Source organism: Rana temporaria, chromosome 3, assembly GCF_905171775.1.
Source record: "Rana temporaria chromosome 3, aRanTem1.1, whole genome shotgun sequence".
NCBI classification, from domain to species: Eukaryota; Metazoa; Chordata; class Amphibia; order Anura; family Ranidae; genus Rana; species Rana temporaria.
The window spans coordinates 49,786,486-49,805,924 of NC_053491.1; the positions used below are offsets into that span (position 1 = coordinate 49,786,486).

Here is a 19,439-nt window from a genome sequence, read left to right on the forward strand (position 1 = left end):
CGTTCATCAATGTGAAACGCGTCAGCTCTATTACCCCACTGTTTGCTGTTTTTTGCTTTTGTAGTGTTTTTTACTAGAATAAAAGGCACAACTTTTTTACATCTTATTGGAGTGCGGCTGTCCATAATTCCTCCTCTTCCATTTATGCTCTGTGCATTGCCTGCACCCACCGGGTTTGGAGCCATTCACTCACCACTGAAGTGTACACATCTGGAGCAGTGGTTTTCCCTTTCTAGTGTTTCCCAGAAGACAGCGCGTGGGGGGGGGGGGGGGTTGTGCCATCACAGGCTGGATTCCCCACAGGGATCAGACCCGGAAGTGGTGCAAATAGGTATCTGCACCCCCCTCCCCCTGAAAGGTGCCAAATGTGTCACCGGAGGGCGGGAGGGATCCAAAAAGCGGAGGTTCACTTTTTGTGTGAACCTCCGCTTTAAGCAACTTGGTAACTGGTCGTGGGCCACAATGAGCGTAGTGGGTGGATGGCATGTCCGTGCCTGCTCTGCATATGCAGAGCGGACAAGGACACAGCCCACTATACTTTTTTTGCGGATCGGATTGGAGGTAGGACACAAGTCGGTTTATGTCTGCCACTACTTAGAGGTGAACTTGGTGCACTTTCGGAAAGCTCACAGGTAATAACAGAAGCCTATGGCTCAGTGCAGGAAACCCTCAGGTAAACTGCTCCGCACCTGTGGATCAGTTTGAAAGCAGCCCAGTAACCAATGCAGAACAGATATGCTTATATACACTGTGATTTTAGTAATAATCTGACCTTTAATATCAGTTTTCAATTCAATTCCATCCCAGAGCAGGAGGTTGCGGGCCACTTCAGAGGGCTCCGCGGGCCACATGTGGCCCCCGGGCCACTGGTTGGGCACCCCTGGATTAGACTAATGATGTAGAATGTGAGACAAAACAGAAATAGGAAGTATTGTAACACTTTTTCATGTTCAATATTTTTATTAGATTGACAGAGCAGTGTACAGTCATTATTCGGATCAATCCAGATGTATGTACAGGTAAACACTCATAACAATGTAGGTTTAAGAAAAATTTCCAATTGAAGTTACTACTTCAAAAACAAAAATGTAGCAATTTTTCAGTAGAAGAATTTACACCACCTCAGTTTTTCTATTTAGGCAAGTGTCATTAATGTTTTTCTTTTTGTTTTTTACTAGTTGGTAATTTTCAGTTACGGTCATTTCAAACCTACTAAAACACATTTCCGGAATTACAGACTGTCTTACCAAAAGTTATCTGAAGGCCAAACTGTGCAATTACCTTGAAGCTGATGAAACGGGAAGGATTTTTCGGATACCCCAAAAATGTGCACGTCAGAACCACAAACAAAACCTGTGAAGATGGATGTGCAAAAAATGAGTAAACCTCAACTTTAGACACCACTATGGCACGGAATATTTCGCTTTTCTGTCTAATGGATTTCAGAAGACCACAGTAACTGACCGGTTCTTATACTTCTTCGCAGGGAAGCATACATGGTAATAATTATATACATTTCACAAACTTGCACCAGAAGTACCATTTTAATGAATAATACAGTGCCTTGAAAAAGTATTCATACCCCTTGAAGTTTTCCACATTTATCATGTTACAACCAAAAATGTAAATGTATTTTATTGGGATTTTATGTGACAGACCAACACAAAGTGGCACGTAATTGTGAGAAATTGTGGAAGAAAAATGATAAATGGTTTTCAAAATGTTTTGCAAATAAATAAAAGTGAAAAGTGTTGAGTAAATTTGTATTCAGCCCCCCTGAGTCAATACTTTGTAGAACCCCCTTTCACTGCAATTACAGCTGCAAGTCGTTTTGGGGATGTCTCTACCAGCTTTGTACATCTAGAGAGTGACATTTTTCCCATTCTCCTTTGCAAAATATCTCAAGCTCTGTCAGATTGGATGGAAAGTGTCTGTGAACAGCAATTTTCAGGTCTTGTCACAGATTCTCAATTGGATTTAGGTCTGGACTTTGACTGGGCCATTCTAACACATGAATATGCTTTGATCTAAACCAGGGATATGCAATTAGCAGACCTCCAGATGTTGCAAAACTACAAATGCCATCATGCCTCTGGGTGTCATGCTCGTGGCTGTCAGAGTCTTGCTATGCCTCATGGGATTTGTAGTTCTGCAACAGCTGGAGGTCCGCTTATTGCATATCCCCGATCTAAACCATTCCATTGTAGCTCTGGCTGTATGTTTAGCGTTGTTGTCCTGCTGGAAGGTGAACCTCCTTTGTCTTCACTCAGCCTGTGCTGCTGAATTGGACTGTATTAGCACTTTCTGGACTTTATTTTAGTGTTTTTTGATTGAGCGCAACTTTTCACTTTTTTTTTTATTGTGTCATATCTCATAATTGTTGTTGTTGCTATTCTGTCAATTTTTTTTCACAAGCACAATATTGTTTTGTTATTTGATGATCAGATATTTATTTGTAAAAAAAAAAAAAAAAATAGAAAACCATTTATCATTTTTTTTCCACTTCACAATTATGTGCCACTCCGTGTTGGTCTATTACATACAATACATTTACGTTTTTAGTTGTGGTATGAATACTACTTATTTAAGGCAAAGTATATTGTTTCCTTTCATTAATGTAACTAATTTTAACCACTTGCAATAGGGCCGCCCCTGGATCTTCCCACCATGGCTTGGCTTACTCCACATTGGGCAGGAAAACCTCAGGACCACTTCAGTATATGTAGGCCCCAAATAGGTTTCAGGGGGCCCAATCACAGGGCTCCCACCAGTAGCACCTCCTCAGACCTCAGCCTGAGACAAGATACCCAACCACATGGCTTGTCCCATAGATATATACTTTCCCAGCATGTGGCTATGAACCTCCTACTGGCTGGTTGAAGGAAATACAAATATTCATAACTCAGCCTGTCTGTGAGATCTCAGAGCTGCACAATTAATCGTTAAAAAATCGTGATCTCGATTCAACCCCCCTGACGATGTTCAATGCAGAGTTTGCCGATTCTTTCATATAACAAGTGGAGAGACTTTACCTGCTCACTCAGCTGTCAAAAGAAAAAGTCCGGGCATTCTGACAAGTTTAGATCAAAGGGATAAACGTGTGTGTGTGTGTGTGTGTGTATGTAAAGAAAAAGTCTGCCAAGTTTTTTTAACAACATGAAACATTGTATCTAACTTCCTTCTTAGAGCATAAATGCAGAAAGTTTAATCACTTAGAGTCGGTTCACACAGCAGCGGCACGACTTCGGGGGCGACTCTGAAAGTCGTCCTGAGGACGACTTCAGAGGCGATTTGCAAAACGACTTCTGTATAGAAGTCAATGTAGGTTGCCCCGAGCCGCCCCGAAGTCGTACAGGAACCTTTTTCTAAGTCGGAGCGACTTCCATTGCATTGAATGGGACGCCTGTCATGTCGCCCCAGTGTGAACCGGGTCTTAGGCCTCATTCACACTTGGCGGACTCCGTCGCTACGGAGTCCGCCTGCTCCCGTCGGCTCAGCGGGAGATCAGTCCGCAGATCTCCGCTGAGCCGACGGATGACAAGCTCCTCTCTGCTCACTGAGCGGGGAGGGGCTTGTCGGGCACCGCTGTCTCTATGGAGCGATCTGATGAAAATGGACAGCATGTCCGTTTTCATCAGATCTTACCTGATCCGCATGGACGGATGGGGACGTGGCCCCCATACGTCTGTTTTTAGCGGTTCGGATGTCAGCGGACATGTCTCCGCTGACATCCGACGCTCCATAGACAGACGGACCCGAACGGCCCGAAGTGTGAATGAGGCTTTAAAGTCCAAATCTTTTTCTGACACTTGTTTCTTAAAGCAGAGCTCCGTCGTAAAAAAAGTATTAAAAGCCAGCAGCTAAAAATACTGCAGCTGCTGACTTGTAATATTAGGACACTTATCTGTCCAGGAGTCCAGCAAAGTCGGCATCAGAAGAAAAGCGATTGGTCGTCTCTCGGCTGCCCCCACCGTCATCATAGGTGAGGGAATCAGGAAGTGAAGCGTTGTGCGTCTTTCACTGGTCACCGTTGTGTTCTGGGGGGGGGGGGGGGGGAATGGGACGCACTCAAGGGTATCTCAACCCTCCACCCCCCTGAAAGGTGCCAATCATGGCACCGGAGGGGGAGAGGAATCCAATGAGCGGAAGTTCCACTTTAGAGTGGAGCTCCGCTTTAAGTTAAAATCAATATTTTTTGCTAGAAAATTACTCGGAACCCCCAAATATTATATATATATTTTAGCAGAGACCCTAGGGAATAAAATGGCAATTGCTGCAATATTTTATGTCACACTGTTTTTTCCCAGTGGTCATCAAATGCATTTTTTTGGGGAAGACTTCAATGAATAATTAAAAAAAAAACACAGTAAAGTTAGTCCAATTTTTTTGTTTTAATGTGAAAGATTACGTCGCGAGAATCGTGATCTGTCTTCTAAGCAAAAAAATCGTGATTCTCATTTTAGCCAGAATCGTGCAGCTCTAGATGTCATACTATGGCCTGTGGTACCAGTGACACCTACTGACCACAGAGAGAAATGCACAACCCAGCTGAGCCTTATTGGACCCCTTTCACACTGGGGCGGGGTCGTCAATAAAGCGCCGCTATTATTAGCGGCACTTTTCTGTCAATTTCGCAGAGCTATTCGGCCACTAGTGGCACTAACCCTAGGGGCACTTTTACCCCCCCGCTAGCGGCAGAGAAAGGGTTAAAACCACCGCAAAGTGCCTCTGCAGAGGCGCATTGCTGGCGGTATAGCCACAGTGCATATTGATTTCAATGGGCAGGAGCCGTATACACACCGCTCCAAAGATGCTGCTAGCAGGACTTTTTTTTACCATCCAGCTAGTGAACTGTTCCAGTGTGAATGGCCTCGGGGCTTTCACACTGGAGAGACAGCAGCGGCTGATCAGGTCGCTTTGCAGGTGCTATTTTTAGCGTTATAGCGCCTGCAAAGTGACCCAGTGTGAAAGGGGTCCTAGGGAAAGCCCAAATACAAAATATACAATTAGTCTGAGCTGCCTACAGCCAGAATGAAAGCAGGGGGCTACACTTTTATTCCTCGCCAGTGATTTTGTTTTCTGCTTTGATATAGAGATTTGCGATAGGGAGGGACGATGTGATAAGGGGGGTGTCACATTTCAGTGGTAGATCCATTGAAGGGCACAGAGTTCAGTACAATGGACATTATTGTCTATGTGCCTGGAAGGCGGGATGTTCTGAACTGTCACAGCCATGTTACAATTCAATGACAGATGCAGAGGCTGTACAGATCTCCATGCACACAAGATTGTTTACACCCGTACAGAGACAGACGCATGACCCCGGTCTACCTGCACCCAGGGCTGTGAACCCTCCCCTGTACGGGTGTAAACGCTCCGCTGTGAGGAGATCACAGGGGGGACATCACCTGATTGCAGTGCCTTATGCTCCGTGCACACCTGAGGGTTTTGTAAAAAATACGTGTTCTTGCATATTTTTCTTGCACTCCAAAGACATGCTGATAGGTTAATTGGCTTCTGCTAGGTGCGCCAAAACGAGGGAGGGCTAGGTGCGCCAAGACGAGGGGGGGCTAGGTGCGCCAAGACGAGGGGGGGCTAGGTGCGCCAAGACGAGGGGGGGCTAGGTGCGCCAAGACGAGGGGGGGGCTAGGTGCGCCAAGACGAGGGGGGGGCTAGGTGCGCCAAGACGAGGGGGGGCTAGGTGCGCCAAGACGAGGGGGGGCTAGGTGCGCCAAGACGAGGGGGGGCTAGGTGCGCCAAGACGAGGGAGGGCTAGGTGCGCCAAGACGAGGGAGGGCTAGGTGCGCCAAGACGAGGGAGGGCTAGGTGCGCCAAGACGAGGGGGGGCTAGGTGCGCCAAGACGAGGGGGGGCAAGGTGCGCCAAGACGAGGGGGGATAGGTGCGCCAGGACGAGGGGGGGCTAGGTGTGCTAGGACGAGGGGGCGATAAGATGAGGGGGGCTAGAAGGGTTAGGACGAGGGGGGCTAGGAGCGATAGGATGAGGGGGGCTGAGAGCGATAGGACGAGGGGGGCTAGGAGCGATAGGATGAGGGGGGCTGAGAGCGATAGGACGAGGGGGGCTAGGAGCGATAGGACGAGGGGGGCTAGGAGCGATAGGACGAGGGGGGCTAGGAGCGATAGGACGAGGGGGGCTAGGAGCGATAGGACGAGGGGGGCTAGAGCGCTAAAACGAAGGGGGGCTAGAGCGCTAAAACGAAGGGGGGGTTAAGAGCGATAGGACGACGGGGGGCTAGGAGCGATAGGACGAGGGGGGCTAGGAGCGATAGGACGAGGGGTGCTAGGAGCGATAGGACGAGGGGGGCTAGGAGCGATAGGACGAGGGGGGCTAGAGCGCTAAAACGAAGGGGGGCTAGGAGCGATAGGGCGAGGGGGGTTAGGAGCGATAGGGCGAGGGGGGATAGGGCGAGGGGGGCTAGGAGCGCCAAGACGAGGGGGGCTAGGAGCGATAGGACGAGGGGGGCTAGGAGCACTAAGATGAGGAGCGCTAGGACAAGGGGGCTTAGGAGCGCTAGGGCGAGGGGGGCTTAGGAGCGCTAGGGCGAGGGGGGCTAGGAGCGATAGGGCGAGGGGGGCTAGGAGCGATAGGACGAGGGGGGCTAGGAGCGATAGGACGAGGGGGGCTAGGAGCGATAGGACGAGGGGGGCTAGGAGCGATAGGACGAGGGGAGCTAGGAGCGATAGGACGAGGGGAGCTAGGAGCGATAGGACGAGGGGGGCTAGGAGCGCTAGAAGAGGGGGGCTAGGCACGCTAAGATGAGGGGGCTAGGAGCGCTAAGATGAGGGGGGGCTAGGTGCGCTAAGACAAGGAGGGGCTAGGAGCGCTAGGACGAGGGGGGCTAGGTGCGCTAAGATAGGGGGGCTAAAAGCGCTAAGATGAGGGGGGGGCTAGGAGCGCTAGGACGAGGGGGGCTAGGCGCACTAAGACGAGGGGGGCTAGGTGCGCTAAGATAGGGGGGCTAGGATGAGGGGGGCTAAAAGCACTAAGATGAGGGGGCTAGGAGCGCTAGAACAAGGGGGGCTAGGAGTGCTAAGATGAGGGGGGCTAGGTGCGCTAAAACGGGAGGAGCCTGGGCGCACTAACATGCCAAGAAGTACACTGATACCTATAGAATGTCACAAAAATTGCCATTTTATAGGTTATATCTGAACTACAGTGAACTTGTATAGCTGCTCCCTATAACACTCTGCCTATTCAGACTTTAAACCTACAAAACCCGCCCTCCATACGCAGTGTATGTATGAGAGCCATGTGTAAGAAAGTCACGTCCATCCTTTATCATTCCTCCCCCTGTATAACAAGCCATGCCGCTACACAGCACTGAAGACCGCAACACTCACTCTGATCGGCGGAACTCAATCATTCCGGTCCGAGGTCCGCACCAAATCCGGCCGCGCCGCTTCCGGGGTCAAACAGCGTGCACCAATCACAGGCCGCCTACAACTCCCACAATGCCCCGCTGCCGTCTATTGAAGCGGAAACTTTATTAGTTCAAAACATTTCAGTGGTAACACTCAACTACAGTCGTTCTGTACACAGACCCTGTGTGATATTGATGATATGAGGGGGATTCTGTGATATGGGGGGAGAGGAGATGATGTGGGGGTTGTTCAGTATTTGGGGGTATGATATAGGGAGAAAGTGATATGGGGGTGTATGGTGGACGGTGTCTCCATCTTCCCATATCCTGACCCGCCTGGTTGATGGTGACCTGTGGTTGGCAGCAGTGGCGGCTGGTGCTCAAATTTTTTTGGGGGGGCTCAAATTTTTTTGGGGGGGCGCAAACAAACTGAAAAAAAAAATCAATTGCAGCTAATGTGCCATCAAACGTAGCCATTGCACCATCAAATGCAGCCACTGTGACATCAAACGCAGATACTGTACCCATCAATTGCTGCCACTGTGCCCATCAATTGCTGCCACTGTGCCCATCAATTGCTGCCACTGTGCCCATCAATTGCTGACACTGTGCCTATCAATTGCTGCCAGTGTGCCCATCAATTGCTGACACTGTGCCTATCAATTGCTGCCAGTGTGCCCATCAATTGCTGACACTGTGCCTATCAATTGCTGCCAGTGTGCCCATCAACTGCCTCTACTGTGCCCATCAACTACTGCCAGTATGGCCATCAATTGCCTGAGTGGACTCAGCACTTTTGATCACTGGATCACTTTAAGACCCCTTTCACACTGAAGCATCTTTACAGCGATTTAGCGTTAAAAATAGCGCTATTAAAACGCTCTCTATGCATCTCAATGGACCCTTTCACACTGAGTCCTGCAAGCAGCATCTTTGGAGCAGCTTTTGGGCGCTAAAAAACGCTCCAAAAACGCCCCTCTCCATTGAAATGAATTGAAAGCGCTGTAAAAACGCCTTGCCCTTTTACACTGAGGCACTGCAAAAACGCCCTAAAGCGTTCGGGTCTTAGAGGTGCTTTACCAGCGTTTTTCGGGCGCTGACAGTGTGAAAGGGCACTGAAAACACTCTGGCTTTTACATTGGGATTGCAGATGAGGCTTCTTTCAGGCGCTTTACAGGTTTTTTCTTTTTAACGCCAAAGCTCCTGAAAAACGCTTGAATAACACCCCAGTGTGAAAGGGGCCTAAATATATTTTTTGCATGTATTTGGATCACTATATTTGATACATTAAGTTTTTGATTTTATTTTATTTTGTATGAACTTTTTAGAATTTGCACGAAAATACTTTTATATATTTATTTACCAGCACGGAGGCAATTTATACATTTCAACACATATGTGGATTATAAGGTTTGTGATGCTGTGATCACATGCTCTATGGTAACAAAAACTTTGTTTGCGCGTCAACATATTTTTTATTTAGTGTCATTGCATCAAGGCAGTCATGCTAACATCCAGATAGTAAAATAAAATTCTCCTGCGCTCTGGTGTTTCGCTAAACACGGGTCGTGTAGTCCAGTCTTAAAGTGGAGGTTCACCCGGAAATGTTAATTTTTAACATTAGATTGAGGCTCATTTTGTGAAGGGGAATCGGGTAGTTTTTTTAAAAACAAAGCAGTACTTACCGTTTTACAGAGAGATCTTCTCCGCCGCTTCCGGGTATGGGCTGCGGGACTGGGCGTTCCTATTTGATTGACAGTCTTCCGACAGGCTTCCGACGGTGGCATGTTTCGCGTCACGATTTTCCAAAAGTAGCCGAACGTCGGTGCGCAGGCGCCGTATAGAGCCGCACCGACGTTCGGCTTCTTTCGGCTACTCGTGGCGCGATGTATGCGACCGTCGGAAGCCTGTCAATCAAATAGGAACGCCCAGTCCCGAAGACCATACCCGGAAGCGGCGTAGAAGATCGCTCTCTAAAACGGTAAGTACTGCTTCGATTTAAAAAAAAACTACCCGATTCCCCTTGACAAAATGAGCCTCAATCTAAGGTTAAAAAATGTTTTTCGGGTGAACTCCCGCTTTAAGGCAAGGTCTAGACTCTAGAGTCTTGCAGCCCTCCTCAGAACAAATGGGTGTTCATACGGCTCCAGATAGAGCACCATTTCCTCTATAAATAAAGGATTGCAATAGATAGATTGATCTTAAATTTTCTATTGTGTTTCTGTTTTCCCTGAGCAATCTCATCATCTGACCAATTGAAATACAATCTGTGCGACCCCTGTAGAATGTTGCAGGCTGTACCTTAGAGCTGCACGATTCTGGGCAAAATGAGAATCAAGATTTTTTTGCTTAGGCCCCATACACACGGGAGGATTTATCCGCGGATACGGTCCAGCGGACCGTTTCCGCGGATAAATCCTCTCAAGGATTTCAGCAGATTTCTCTGCGATGGAGTGTACTCACCATCGCATTGAAATCCGCGCCGAAATCCTCTGGCGATGACGTGTCGCGCCGTCGCCGCAATTATGACGCGGCGACGTGCGCGACGCTGTCATATAAGGAATTCCACGCATGCGTTGAATCATTACGACGCATGCGGGGGATCCCTTCGGACGGATGGATCCGGTGAGTCTGTACAGACCAGCGGATCCATCCGTTGGGATGGATTCCAGCAGATGGATTTGTTGTGCATGTCAGCGAATATTCGATCTGCTGGAATCCATCCCAGAGGAGATTTCTCCGCGGAAACAGATCCGCTGGCGTGTACACACCATAGGATCTATCCGCTGAAACCCATTTGCTGGGATTTATCTGCGGATGGATTCTATGGTGTGTACGGGGCCTTAGAATAAAGTTCATGATTCTCGCTACGTAAAATCTTTCACATTATACAAAAAAAATTTGGGCTAACTTTACTGGCTATTTTTTATTTTTTTTTGTAAATTCATTAACCACTTGCTTACTGTGCATTTAAACCCCCTTCTTGCCCAGACCAATTTTCAGCTTTCAGCGCTGATGCACTTTGAATGACAATTGCGCGATCATACAACACTGTACCCAATTAATTTTTTTTCCCACACAAATAGAGCTTTCTTTTGGTGGTATTTGATCACCTCTGCAGTTTTAATTGTTAAAAAAAACATAAAAAATACTGAATTAAAAAAAATAATAATATTTTTTTTAATTTCGCTATAAAATTTTGCAAACAGGTCATTTTTCTCCTTCATTGATGTACACTGATGAGGCTGCACTGATGGACTGCACTGATGGGCACTGATAAGGCAGCACTGGTGGGCATTGATAGGCGGCACTGATACGCAGCACTGGTGGGTGGCACTGAAGGGCATTGATAGGTGGCGCTGGTGGAAACTGAAAAGTGGCACTAATAGGTGGCATTGATAGGTGACACTGATAGGTGGAAGAGATGGGCACTGATGGGTGACAATAATGGGCACTGATAGGCAGCACTGCTAGGTGGCATTGATTGACCACTCGTGGGCATTGATAGGTGGCACTGGTGGGAACTGTGGACACTGGCAGGGGGTTTTGACTGGCACACAAGGCGATCTGCCTCCTTCCTCTTCAGGACCGATGTCCCTTGCACCTAAGCTGGTAATCGGCTTTTTTTTCTCCTTGCGCTGTCGGCGAGAGGAGAAAAAAAAAACGATTACCGAGCATTGTTTACATCACGTGATCAGCTGTCATTGGCCTACAGCTGATCACGTGGTAAGGTGTCAGGACCGGACCTTCACTCGGATCTGTGATCACCAGAGTCTCAGTGACTCGGGTGATCACAGCGCGTGCCTCGCAAAGGGGAGGTCTATTGAAGTCCTCCCGGCAAGTGGGGTCCGCGCTGTAGCCGTCATTCGGCTATAGTGCGGACGGGAAGTGGTTAAAGTAATTTTTTCCCCAAAAATTGCATTTGATAGACCACTGCGCAAATACAGTGTGACATAAGAATGTTGCAACAACCACCATTTTATTCTCCAGGGTTATTCTCCAGGGTCTCTACTAAAATATATATATATATATATATATACATATAATGTTTGGGGGTTCTAAGTAATTTTCTAGCAAAAAAAAATAATTATTATTTTAACTTGAAAACAGCAAATGTCAGAAAAAGGTTTAGTGTTTAAGTGGTTAAACTTTCCTAATTTACATACAGAAGTCTATTCCATTGATGTAAAAGACAAATTGTTACAATGTTTAGAATTAACATTCCACTGATAAAGAATGTTGTGATACTTGGCAGACTGCCCGGATTTTTTCTTGCTTTCTTTTGACGGCTGAGAGCAGAAAGAATTCTCAGCATACAAAAGATCGGGAAATACTTTGTCAAGATCGCAACGGGGAAAAAAATTGCGATAATGATTCTTGACGATTAATCGTGCAGCTCAACTGTGCCTGGACCCCACGCTTTGGGGATAGTCTGTAATTTTGCTTCGGACACTGGATCCTGTGTTAGGCACCCACTTTGGCACTTGTTGCAACGCATTGAGTTAGCCACAGAGTTCTATACAGGGCCAGAGTCCATCACAATAGAACCCGGTCACTGCAGACCCCTTGGGGGGTATGCCCACCATAATGTGTGAAGCCTAGACTTTACAGTCCAGAGTTGTAAACAAGTAAGATGGGGTCATCATGTATCTCTGGCTGTGGCTACATTTGGAATGTATTCCCTCTACAGTGTAAACTTTTCAAAATTGGCGCTAAAATCCAGCCACTCAAGGCTCAGTGCAAGGTGGATGGCCTGGTGTTACATCACACCATTGGTCACACACTTTTTTTTAAATCAAGTCATTTTTATTATATATTTTTTTGATTTTGTTATTGCTCTTTGTATGCATAGTAAGGAAAAAGAACAATTTCCCTTTTACATTGTATAATAGAAAATACAAAAAATCTTAATACAAGCTAATAATATACCAATTATAATATATTCCAGCAGGATAAAAATCGTCAAACAAGGAGAGAAGGGAAAAAAAGACCAATAACTCAACAACATTAAACATCTAACAAGACAAAACAACAATAAACATACACCTCTATATATCATTAAAGCGGAGTTCCACCCAAAAGTGGAAACTTCCGCTTAATCCACTCCTCGCCCCCTTACATGCCACATTTGGCATGTAATTTTTTTTGGGGGGGAGTGGGGGCTTTAGGAGGAGTGGGACTTCCTGTCCCACTTCCTCCTTCCGCCGAGGGGCTGCTAAGGCGATACGTCATATCGCCTTTTGGCAGCCCCTCCCTGTAGGCGATCGCCTGGGACACGTGACAGGTCCCAGGCGATCGCCTGTCCAATCGGATGGCGCAGCGCCGCTCGCGCATGCGCAGTGGGTGCCCGGCTGTGAAGCCGAAAGCTGTCACGGCCGGGTGCCCACACTTAGAATGAAGACGCCGGCGGGAGAGGAGCGGAGCCCCGGCCGGCGTGTCACTGGAACGTGGAGCAGGTGAGTGTATGTTTATTAAAAGCCAGCAGCTACACTTTTTGTAGCTGCTGACTTTTAATAAACATTAAAAATGACTGGAACACCCCTTTAATTTCAGTATTTACTTCTAAAACTATTACAGGTCTTATATCCTACCCCCATTCCTCCTCTCCCCTCTCCTTACTCATATCATCATCATAAAACAAATTGCCAATAGGACCATATTCCATTAAATTTATACGGAACTCCCCTATGTTTATATGCCAGTTTTTCTCTTTTTAATATAAAGTTGACCTTATTACACCATTGGTTGTGGGTTGATGGTGCTATATCAATCAATTTCTGTAAGATGAGCTTACAAGCTAAGTAAAGGGTTATAGTCCACATCATATTCATCTCTATAGGCAAAGCTCCAACTGGGACTATGCCCAATATTGCAATTTTGGGTGCGCAAGGACAATGCCAAAGCATATGGATTAAAGATCCGTTAAATATAGAACATCGCGGGCATAGAGGGGATGTGTATTTTCCCCAAGCGTATAATTTTTGTGGAGTGTAGTGCGCTCTATGTATTATAAAAAGCTGTGTTAATTGCTAAAGATCTCCTATTAATCCTTGTTTCGTAGGTCATGACGAAGTTTCCTTCATCAATATCTCTGATGGTTTATAGCAGGGGTGTCCAAACTTTTTTCAAAGAGGGCCAGATTTGATAAAGTGAACATGTGTGAGGGCCGACCATTTTGCCTGACATTCTTTGAACCATTAAAATTTGGTCTAAGTGTGTTCGTTCGAGCACTAATACACTGCCCAACACAAATTATTTTGCCTTTGTGGCTGTGTGTGGTGAAGAGATGAGCGTGGGCGTGTTATTTGGATATACAGTATTTATCGGGGTATAACACACACCTTCACTTTAGGAGGGAAGTTTCAGGGGAAAAAAATGTTAAATAAAAAACTGAAGCAAAATAAGGGTCATTGCCCATCAATGCAGCATAATCAGTGCCCATCTGCAGCCTCTCCATTGCCATGAATGCAGCCTGATCGATGTCCATCTGCAGCCTCGGAGGGAGGGGCGGGATGAGCACCAACAGATTACATACAGTAGAATCTCCTGTTTACACAGCAGCCTCTTTAATACAATTTCTCCCGCCTCATATGATAGACAGAGGAGTAGTCCAATGGCAGCCCAGGAGACGGGACTTCCTATTACAGATTACGCTAAGTATGTAATTTGACAGCACTCGTTCCCCCTCTCCCTGTCCCCTCCGAGGCAGCGACGATGAATACAGTATATATCCAAATTACCAGGGGGGCCACATTAAACTGGAATGGTGACCGCAATTGGCCCCCGTTCCGGACTTTGGACATGCCTGGTTTATAGTGTAGAAGGAAAGTTGTAGTCTGACTTTGTAGAGCATGTCGTATTTGAAGGTACTGGTAGAAATTCTTATTTAAAAGTCGAAATTGTTCTTTCAATATATCAAAAGATAGCAACACATCTCCCTCAAACAATTGGTGTAAAAACATTAGTCCTGCACTTTTCCATTCAGCAAATTCCGGCAATTTATTTAGCTCAGGTAAACAATAGTTGTCCCATAATGGCATGTATTTAGTATATCCCATGTGATGTGTAATTATACGAGTCGTTTCCCAAAGCCTGTGAATTAAGAAAAAAGTTGGAATTTTTCTCTTCCTATAGAATTGATGGGATACTATTTGTTGTACTAATGGAAGTGATTTAAATTGAGTCATTATAATATTCTGTATAGGATCTTGATTGTCTACCTCCTCCCATCCACTCCAATGCTGAAGTTATGCTGCCATATAATAGAGTCTTGAGTTGGGGATCGCTATTCCTCCTTCATCTTTTGCTTGTTGCAGGGTTTCCAATTTAATTCTTGGTTTTCCATATTTCCATATGAGATCTCTAAAGGTCGCATCAATTGTTCTAAATAATTTTAATGTTAGCCAAACTGGGCAGTTGTGTAGAAAATATAGCAATTGGGGCAGCCACACCATCTTCACCAAATTTGCCCTTCCAATCATTGTCAATGGAAACCTGGACCAGATTTTACCTTGTTGTCTAAATCTTGCCACAAGGGGTAGAATATTGTTGTTTATATAATTATTAACCTGTGGGGTTATTATCACCCCTAAATACTTAAATGATGTAACATACTTCATTTGGTGGTTTTGTTGTGGAAGCTCTAATTGCATCGGGTCAATAGGATCTATGGGCCAGGTTCACGTAGAAGTGCGGTGGCGTAACGTATCGTAGATACGTTACACCGCCGCAAGTTTTCATCGCAAGTGCCTGATTCACAAAGCACTTGCAATGAAAACCTACGCCGGTGGCCTCTGGCGTAAGCCCGCGTAATTCAAAGGGGCGTGTGCCATTTAAATTAGGCACGCTCCCGTGCTGGACCTACTGCGCATGCTCCCTTTTGAATTTCCCGCCGTGCTTTGCGTGAAGTGACGTCATTTTTTCGAACGGCGACGTGCGTAGCGTACTTCCGTATTCCCGGGCGTCTTACGCAAGAAGGGAACATTTTTAAATTTCGACGCGGGAACGACGGCCATACTTTATACAGCACATACGTGTGCTGTGTAAAGTTAGGGCACCAAAAACGACGACTAACTTTGCGACGGGAAACTAGACTAGCAGCGACGTAGAGAACGCGAAAAACCGTCGTAAATCGCCATAACTCCTAATTTGCATACCCGACGCTGGTTTACGACGCAAACTCCCCCCAGCGGCGGCCGAGGTATTGCATCCTAAGATCCGACAGTGTAAAACAATTACACCTGTCGGATCTTAGGGCTATCTATGCGTAACTGATTCTATGAATCAGTCGCATAGATACTCTGAGAGATACAACGGAGTATCTGAGATACTCCGTCGTATCTCTTTTGTGAATCTGGCCCTATAGGCTTAATTACTGATTTGTCCCAGTTGATTTCAAACCCTGAAAATGTTCCATAGGTATCAATAAGTGAAATGGCTCTCATCAAGGATGTATATGTATCTCCTAAAAATAATAAAGCATCATCAGCAAAAAGAGCTATTTTCTTCTCTACCCCATTTCTACGAAATCCTACAATATCCGGACAATTTCTAATAGCCTCCGCCAATGGCTCCACAGCCAATACAAAAAGGAGCGGAGACAGGGGACAACCCTGTCTCGTCCCCCTTTCCAGCAGAAATGGAGAGGAGACAGATCCATTAATCTGTGCTCTTGAACTCGGAGCGCTGTACAGTAGTTCTATCCACCTTATAAATCATGGTCCTATTCCAAATTGTTCTAGACAGGCCTATAGGAATTCCCATTTTATACTGTCAAAGGCTTTAGTTGCGTCTAAAGACATAATGGCTCTATTCCCTTTATTATCTACAGGTAATTGTAAATGTCAGGGATGGGATGGGAGACTGATTTGATGAGGTCGGCCTCTCTTATATCTCCTGTCCTGGCTCCACTGAAGGTGAGACAGAGGAAGCCGAAGGACAAGAGGGACACGAGTGCCTGGAGCCGGAGGTCCCTGGAGAACAGCTTGGCAGGGTTCAGCGGCCTGGAACAGACTGTGATGAGCTGCGCAGGAACAGGTAACAGCCAGGCAGGTAACCGAGGGTTAACAGCAACCAGAAACATAGACAGGAGCAAGGTCCCAGGGATAGCCAGGTTAGTCAGCAAGCGGGCAGTGAGGTACCAAATCATAGACAGAGCCAGAGTCTGGAACGGAGCCGGGTCAGTAATGGGCATCAGTACAGGAACAGAACACAGAGCCAAGGTCAAGAGCAAGCCGGGTCAGAATACTGGGAAGACACACAGGATCAGAGCAGGATTCAGGAACACAGCTGAAGATCAGTCAGCAAAGCACAAGAGCCCAGACTCCCTTTAAATAGGCTGTCTGGCGCCAAATGGGATTAGGCTCGTACGTGCCCAGAATTGCGAGCTCTGGCGCACATGCGCGCGCCTGTGTGCCATTCTATGGCAAAGGCTATGCGCTTGCGCACATCTGTGTGCAAAACTTCTCACAGGAGTTCCCTGACAGTAAATTTAGAAACAATCGTCTGATATTATTAGCTGCTGATCTATTTGGAATAAAGCCTGACTGATCCGGATGTATTAATTTGCCAACATACTTTGAGAGTCTAATTGCTAATATTTTTGCCAAAAGTTTGACATCAGATGTCAACAAGGAGATTGGACGATATGCATCAGGCTTAGTTGAATCTTTTCCTGGTTTCAAAATAGAGATGATCACTGCTTCATTCATTGAGGGGGGCAAAGACCCCTCTTCAAAGGCATGGTAAAAACTGAAAGTAGGTCAGGCAGCAACATCTCTCCACAGGGTTGGACTGGGACAGAAATTTGGCCCTGGACTTCATCCAGACTGGCCCACTTTGACAGGTCTCTCCCATGGCAGCCGGATAACTCCCGCACCCCCCCGGCCACCCAAACCCCCTCTCCCCCTTCACTAGCCACTAGCCGTTCTACTTTATTAGAGTAGAACGGCTGGTACTGGTACTCTTATAGGCAGTACCAGTGGGGAAGCTAGACATTATTTCACCCGGGGAAAAGAATCAGTTTGGTGCCCCCCCTTATGGGACAAGATTAGGCAGAAGGGAGAAACTTCCAGGCCATAGCTGTTGAGTCAGCTGTCTGTACCCTCCCCCCATGCTCCTCTGTCGTCATCCCTGCTCCTCTGGTCCTCCCCCTGCTTCTTTGTTCCCCCCCAGGTGAGCGCTGCGGGGAGGGAGAGACAGAAGGGCGGAGGGGGGCGGCAGTCCGCTGTCACTGAAGCCGGCCCACTGAGCCATCGGCCCACCGGGAAACTCCCTGTAGTCCCAATGGCCAGTCCATCCCTGTCTCTCCATATATTTATACATTTCCCCTGGTAGACCATCTGATCCTGGTGACTTATTATTAGATAGATTTGCTGCTGCATCTCTCAGTTCCTCCATTGTTAGTGGTCTCTCTAATACCTCTTTTTCCTCTTCTAGTAGCCTTGGTAAGTTGATCTTCTGTAAAAAGAGTTCCATTTCCCCTTTCTGACCTTTCTTCCGACTTTTATATAATTCCTGATAAAATGTCCGGAAAACCTCCAGAATCTCAGGTGAATTATTAACCTTCCTTTCTAGGGAGTCTTGAATTTCAGTTATAATAGTAGTGGGATGCTGCGTCTTAACTACAGAGGCCAATACATGTCCCGTTCCCTCTCCCTCCTCAAAATAAGGTTCCTGCAAAAAAAATCTTTTGTTTTCAGCTCTCTTTTTAGCTACCTGTGCATATTTTTATTGACTATGTATCCATTGGGTTTGCATATCTTTAGTGGGATTAAGGACATACACTGCTTCTGCTTGCATCATATCATCAGCCAGTGTTTTTTCCCATTTCCCAAACTGCTTCTTTTTTTTTGATATTTGAGAGATAAAAAGTCCTCTGAGATAAGCTTTCTGTGCATCCCAGTATATTAGGGGTGAGACCAGGGGCGGACTGACAACTCATGGGGCCCCCAGGCAATAGAAGATTGTGGGGCCCCCGGGCTTACAGATGGCCACCACGCCAGGAGGCAGTGCAGAGGCGGGGCAGCTAAAATCTCATAATTTTCACATCAAAAGCATGTTGGTTTCGGACATATCAGGGACAGATGTAAAAAAAACATAGATTTTTACATACTGTCCCTGGTTTTACTAAGCCTGGCAACCCTGATGGGGCCCCTTAGTGGCATGGGGCCCTCGGGCAGTGCCCGAGTGACTCAATGGTCAGTCCGCCCCTGGGTGAGACTGTATATCTATTAATTTGCTGGAAATTATCAATCTGTAACTTAAAGCGGGAGTTCACCCATAAAAATTTTTTACCCGTAGATTGATGCTCATTTTGTCTAGGGGAATCGGCTAGTTGTTTTAAAATCCGAGCAGTACTTACCGTTGTAGAGAGCGATCTTCTCCGCCGCTTCCGGGTATGGGCTGCGGGACTGGGCGTTCCTTCTTGATTGACAGTCTTCCGACAGGCTTCCGACGGTCGCATCCATCGCGTCACGATTTGCCGAAAGAAGCCGAACGTCGGTGCGGCTCTATACTGCGCCTGCGCACCGACGTTCGGCTACTTTCGGAAAATCGTGACGCGATGGATGTGACCGTCGGAAGCCTGTCGGAAGACTGTCAATCAAAATAGGAACGCCCAGTCCCGCAGCCCATACCCGGAAGCGGCGGAGAAGATCGCTCTCTACAACGGTAAGTACAGCTTCGATTTTAAAACAACTAGCCGATTCCCGTAGACAAAATGAGCATCAATCTAAGGGTACATTTTTTTATTTCCGGGTGAACCTCCACTTTAATATCATCTAAAGGAAGAGATATCACCCAATAGGGGGTTAACTTTCCATAGCTTATCCCCCTTATTGATCTTAAAGGAGAAAGATTCGCACAAAGGAGAGTGGTCTGATATTCCTCTAGCCTTATATTTAATCCCACTGAGATAGGGCAATATAGACCGGGATCCAAATGCCAGATCTAATCTAGAAAGAGATTCATGTGTACTTGAGAAACAAGAGAACTGTCTAACCAATGGGTTTCGCAGCATCCACAGGTCAATCAGACCCATCTCCTTTGTATATTTAGCA

At 46.6% G+C, this 19,439-nt stretch overlaps 1 protein-coding gene across 2 annotated transcripts in view; it reads right to left on the reverse strand.

The window, feature by feature from the left end:
* Positions 1-7,441, reverse strand: part of LOC120931273 (tRNA pseudouridine synthase A-like) — a 52,025-nt gene extending 44,584 nt beyond the window's left edge. For both annotated transcript variants that reach the window (XM_040342553.1, XM_040342552.1), the window contains exons 1-2: positions 7,361-7,441; positions 1,282-1,353 (exon numbers count right to left, since the gene is read on the reverse strand). The gene's annotated coding sequence lies outside the window, so the exon portion shown is untranslated. The remainder of the gene's footprint in view (positions 1-1,281; positions 1,354-7,360) is intronic.
* Between the last annotated feature and the right edge of the window lie 11,998 nt (positions 7,442-19,439).